The following is a 6,587-nucleotide window of genomic DNA, read 5'->3' as shown; positions in this document are numbered from 1 at the left end:
AGGCTGGGAATATTCCCCAAAAGGAGGACCGAAAAGAAAAAATGACATGATGAGACCCGCTTCCTTAGTATATATAGCGTACAACTGGAGATATGGTGGCGCGCCTTGGGTCATCCTGAGATCCTGATCCGTGCGGCTAGCGGGTATCGTGTGTGGATATAAGTATGGATAATATAAGTTGCTAAGTGTGTGTGCTTTTAACTCTACTAGATGCTACTACGTAGGGGCAAGTGTACCCCGTCGTATCAAGTAATAATCTGGTTAAGACCAGGTATTGAATGCGCGGGATTTATAACCACAAGTATTAAACTACTCGGTTCTATTCGTTATCTAAACGGTGAATACTTTAGGTTGGTTTGGGTGACAACTACAAACTACTCCTAAACTATGGTGAGACAGATTAATATAATCAAAACTCTAAAGAAGTGATACGGGTGGCGATAAGTTATAAATATAATAAATAATGATTCTGAACATATACGACTGATAATTTACTCTTGCAAAGACGACTACGTGTAGACCAACTGACCCGTGAAGTACTTAGACTACGTGGTTCCTCCTAAATCCGTTTCTAATGCGAGGGATCAGAAACTAGGGCCCGTAAGTTTCGTGGCTTGTTAATTCCTACGTTTCCGGTGTGTCAATTCCGGTAGGGCAGTACCTATATGGTTCCCAAAGGGTATCGGTAATCGTGTCCTCCTACACAATAATCAATTACGAATATCAAAACAAGCAATAAATATCAACACGTATAGAGAAACGGAGATTGCAAATCATATATTATAAATATGGAACGTGTAAATACGGAATACAACCAAGCCTAGTACATAGGAAGAGTGTGATAGGGGTCAAAAACCCTTATCTTTGGGTACGGTTTTAGGACGGTTTTTAGCGCTATTTCATGAATAAGCGAGCAATTCTCGCATTTATATGCTTTTGTGTGAGTTAGTTAGAAATTGGATATATTCTATTTACTTTTCTTTGTTTAGGCTCGTTTTCTGGTTATTTTAGGCAAATATGGCCAAATTGGCATGTACGTTAAATTTCCATTATCTTTTATAGCTAATTGATCCGCCAAAAGTCGCACCAAACGGAGTGTTTACTCAAAATGAGCGATTGGCGGGTCAATTTAGCCTCGGAACTAATGTTATTTGGAGTTTTCGTGCATGTGCAGGCTGAAACAGGAACGAGTTCGGGTGAAAGTTGCATTTCGGGACATCCAGCAGTCGCGCAAGGCGTTCTGGGCAATCCCGCTCGTCGAATTGGCCTTTTAGGGCCAGATCGGCGAGCTGGCTATGCCAGATCGGCCGAGCTGGCCCCTAGAGGCCAGCTCGCCCAGCTTGGCGAGCTGCCCTGCGGGAATCAGTCAACGGTCCCACGAAGACACGATTGACCCCATGACTTCCCACCTGCAAAAGGATATGAATTAGGTCAGAAAGAGGGCCCGAACCGCGTCTATAAATAGGAATTTCCAATTGTAAATTAGATATCTTTCATTATTGTAATTTTCTTAGCTTTTCCCCTTTAAAAATCCTCTCCACCTCCTCCATCTCCTTCAACCTCCATTGAAGAACTTCCGAAGCTCCATCCACCGAGGATTATTCAAGGTCCATCCTTAAGTCTTAGGAAGCCGGCTGTAGGGTAGACAGGTTCCCTGAAAGGGATTTTCTATCTCCTTTCATCTAATTATGTTTGTACCCTTTGATACAGTCTATGAATCCTAGGCTAATTGTATCCCGTGACAATGTTCTTCGTCTTTAATAATATTTTAGCTCTTATTTTGTTCTATGATTTATCTATTTAATCTTTGTCTTACGCTTTATTTAATTGGTTTAACTCATTCAAAAGCCTCAAAATCTAGTAGGCACATATTGTGAGCTGAATCTGACCTAGTCAGAGCCTAGGAGATTGACGACCTCTTAGTTGATTAAGCCCAAATTGCTGAGCCTTAGACCTAGTTTCGACCTTACAAGGGAATCAGGTACTAGGGACTTCAGGAGGGTAAGTAGGGTTAATCGCCTTAAATACAAATGACCTAGATTGGGTTTTTAATCAATTGACCTAATAATCTATCTTCATTATTATCGTTCATACCATGTTCCTTCGGGAAATTGCATTAGTGAAAGATCACCTAGGAGTAGTTTAACTTAATTAGGAGTAGAATAACTTAATTAGAATTAGAATAACTTAGCTAGGAGTAGAGTAATTCAACTAGGAGTAGATTAACTTAATCAAACCAAACTCAAACCCCCCCCCCCAAGCCTAGATAACACCTGAGACCAAGTAGCTCGATACTTGCAGGAATAAATCTTATGGATTTGATACCTGGACTTTCCAGATTTTATTACTTGATAACGACGGGGTACACTTATCCCTTAGTGAGCCTTGCGGTATCGAACGTCGTGAGGCGCATCATGTTTTTGGCACCGTTGCCGGGGATTTATTTCTTCTGCAATATCGAACCAAAAGTCGATTTGTTAGTTTAGGCATTCGTTTGTGAATACCTTTGTTTATATCATCTATACTTGTCGATATTTTATACTTATCTATACTTGTTAATATATTGTCATACAATCATTTCATATGACCTGTAGTATTATACTTCTTATATACTTGTAAAATCTCTTTTTCAGCAATTATGGACAACAGAACTCTAGAACCGTCCATGGCTGACCTTAACAAGAAAATGGATTTCCTTGTGGCCTCCTTTGGCCGTAACAACCAAACAAGGACACCATTTTGTGCACGATGTGGCCAGAATCACCCCGGTGAGGTATGCCATGTCAACCACCATGTACCTAGAGGTGAGAATGTAAGTTATTTGGGTAATCGTCAAAGGTATAACTCTGAACCCCCAACTTACAACTTTTATGATCGGGAACATACACGATATCCGCCAGGGCCATACGCGGCACCCACGGGTAATCTTCCCTATCCCCCTTCTAATTCTGATTTTTATGACAGGCAGACAGAGCACTCAAAAGGAATAATGGTTCTCTTAAGGGAAATATCCATCCGACTTGCAGCCAACGAGGAGGTATGCAGAACCCTGAGCAAACAACTCGCTGTGATCAGACAGGAGGAAAAGGAATGCCAAGAGGCGTTCCTCTCGCAAGAGGAAACGGTTCAAGCCATCGCCTTGAGAAGTGGCAAGGAAGTGGACACACTCATGCCACCCTAATCACAAACACAACTGTCACCTCAGGTAAGTAGGGAACCGGAAGTGGTAAGCAACCCCGGTCCCGTGTCTGAAACTTCAGCTCCTAGAGTAGCTGTAGAGAAAGTAGTTAGGCCTTATGCACCAAAATTACCATTTCCCCAGAAACAGAAAAAGGCCAACTTAGATAAGAAATTTGTTAGATTTTCGGAAATCCTTAGTAGATTAGAAATCAACATTCCATTAATGGAAGCACTAGAGGAAATGCCCAACTATGCAAAGTTTCTTAAAGACATGTTGTCGAAAAAGAAAAAGTTTGGGGAGAATGAGATAGTGGCCCTAACAGAACAATGTTCGGCCATAATCACTCATAAATTTCCCCCCAAGCTTAAAGATCAAGGGAGCTTTACCATCCCGTGTAGGATAGGCAACATGCATATAGATAGGGCACTATGCGATTTAGGAGCAAGTATTAATCTAATGCCTTTATCTATTTTCAGGAAATTGGGACTCGGAGAACCCAAACCAACAAATATGACATTACAGCTAGCGGACAGGTCAATCGCATGACCTAGGGGCATAGTTGAAGATGTATTGGTAAAGGTGGATAAACTGATCTTCCCGGTCGACTTCGTATTCCTCGACATGGAAGAAGATGACTCCGTCCCCATTCTCCTCGGGAGACCGTTCCTTGCAACCGGTAGGACACTGATAGATGTTCATGGAGGTAAATTGGTCCTAAGGGTGCAAGACAAAGAGGTAACATTTAATGTTTATGAATCTATGAAATTTCCTAAGAGCGTTCCAAAAGCTGTAATTTTGTAGACGCATTAATAGACGAATGTGTTGAGGAAGTTAATCATAGCATGAGAGATGCCTCTTTGGAACTTAATTTAGGTAGTGAGGAATGTGAGAACTTAAATGAACCATTCGAAGACCTCCCACCTAAAAAATGTTATTGGGTAAAGGGTAGAAAAGAGAACCTTGATCGTGAGATCAAGCCTAAACCTAAAACCTCACTGGAGGAACCTCCAGAACTGGAGCTTAAGCCCTTACCCAGCAATCTAAAATATGTTTTTCTTCAGCCTCCCACAGATTTACCCGTTATTATTTCTTCTTTGTTGACAGTTGAACAGGAAGAAAGATTGGTGGAGGTGCTAAAAAACATAAAGGAGCCTTTGGGTGGTCAATCCATGACATCAAAGGTATCGACCCCAAAATTTGGACACATGGGATCTTTCTTGAGGAAGAGATCAAGCCATCTGCTCAACCTCAACGTCGTCTCAACCCTAACATGAAAGAGGTGGTAAAAGCCGAGGTCATAAAACTCCTCGACGCAGGTATCATCTTTCCAATTTCTGACAGCCAATGGGTAAGTCCGGTGCAATGTGTGCCCAAAAAGGGGGGAACAACGGTAATGGAAAACGAGAAAGGGGAATTAATCCCAACTAGAAAGGTTACGGGTTGGCGTGTATGTATTAACTATAGGAAATTGAACGAAGCCACCCGTAAAGACCACTTTCCTTTACCATTTATCGATCAAATGTTGGAACGTTTGGCAGGGCATGAATTTTTCTGCACTCTAGACGGGTTGTCCGGTTATATGCAAATTCCTATGGACCCTTTGGACCAAGAGAAAACCACATTCACTTATCCCTATGGAACTTTTGCATATAGGCGGATGCCTTTTGGATTATGTAATGCTCCTGGCACATTCCAGTGCTGCATGATGGCTATGTATTCTGACATGGTTGAAGAGTTCCTAGAGATCTTTATGGATGATTTTAATGTTGTAGGACCTACTTTTGACCAATGTCTTGAAAATATGGACCAAGTCTTAGAACGTTGTGAATACAAAAACTTGGCACTCAATTGGGAAAAGTGCCAGTTTATGGTCCAGAATTGTATAGTGTTAGGACACAAGGTGTCGGGAGAAGGGATTGAGGTCGATCCGGCTAAAATTGAGGTGATCGAAAAACTGCCTCCTCCCACCAATGTCAAAACGTAGGATGATCCGTTGGATTTTACTACTCCAGGAATTTGACATCGAGATCAAATATAAGAAAGGAGTGGAAAACGTGATAGCAGATCATCTATCCAGGTTAGAGTCAGATCAGCAACCCTTAGAGCATGAGGAGATCAAGGAGGTATTTTCGGATGAAACATTATATTCGGTAAAAACTCTCCCCTGGTTTGCAGACATCGCGAACTACAAAGTCGGTAACATTCTTCCTCTTAATTTAGATACAAGCAAAAAACGTAAGTTTATGTTTGAGAACAAACAATATTTTTGGGAACCGTATTTATTTCGATTCTGCACTGATGGCATGATTAGGAGATGTATACCTGAAGAGGAGGTAGAATCAGTGATTAATATGTGTCATTCTAGAGAATCAGGTGGCCACTTCGGGCCAGATAGGACAGTGGCAAAAATCCTCCAAAGTGGGTTTTGGTGGCCACAAATGCATAATGATGTCAGTAGCTATATTAAATATTGTGATGCATGTCAGAGAGTAGAGAATATCTCTAGGAGAAATGAGATGCTTCAACAAGGCATACTCGTATGTGAGCTATTTGATGTTTGGGGCATAGATTTTATGGGATCCTTCCCCATGTCGCACAACAACCAATACATTCTTGTAGCGGTTGACTATGTCTCCAAATGGGTAGAAGTTGAAGCTCTACCCACAAATGATGCTCGTGTGGTGATGAGATTTTTGAAAAAGAATATTTTTACAAGATTTGGCACCCCCCGGACCATCATCAGTGATTGGGGATCCCATTTCTGCAATAAGCAATTTGACATGTTGCTCCAAAAGTATGGCATAGCTCATAGGGTTGCAACACCTTACCACCCTCAGACTAGTTGTCAGGTGGAAGTGTCAAATAGAGAGCCGAAACGTATTCTTGAGAAAACAGTAGGGAATGCTAGAAAAGATTGGAGTCTTAAGCTGGATGATGCTCTTTGGGCATACCGGATAGCTTTCAAGACTCCCATAGGAATGTCCCCCTATCGTTTAGTTTTCGGAAAATCTTGTCATTTACCTATTGAACTAAAACATAAGGCCTATTGGGCACTGAAATATTTAAATTTTGATCCTAAACTTTCAGGTGACCTATGGTTAACTCAGCTGCACGAACTGGATGAGCTCCGGTATAATTCTTACGAGAATGCCAAGTTATATAAAGAACGAACCAAAAGGGTGCATGATAGGAAAGTACAAAAGAAAACCTTCTAAATAGGTGATCAAGTACTGCTATACAACTCTCGATTGAAATTCTTCCCTGGAAAACTCAAAAGTAGATGGTATGGACCATTTTCAGTTATCAATGCACACCCCTCCGGAACGGTTGAAATCGAGGGAAAATATGGGATCACCCAAAAAGTAAACGGGCACCGCCTCAAGCTTTATCTTGGTAAGGATAATTT

This window comes from Euphorbia lathyris, chromosome 8 (assembly GCF_963576675.1).
Source record: "Euphorbia lathyris chromosome 8, ddEupLath1.1, whole genome shotgun sequence".
Classification (NCBI taxonomy): Eukaryota; Viridiplantae; Streptophyta; class Magnoliopsida; order Malpighiales; family Euphorbiaceae; genus Euphorbia; species Euphorbia lathyris.
This window is presented reverse-complemented; position numbering follows the sequence as displayed.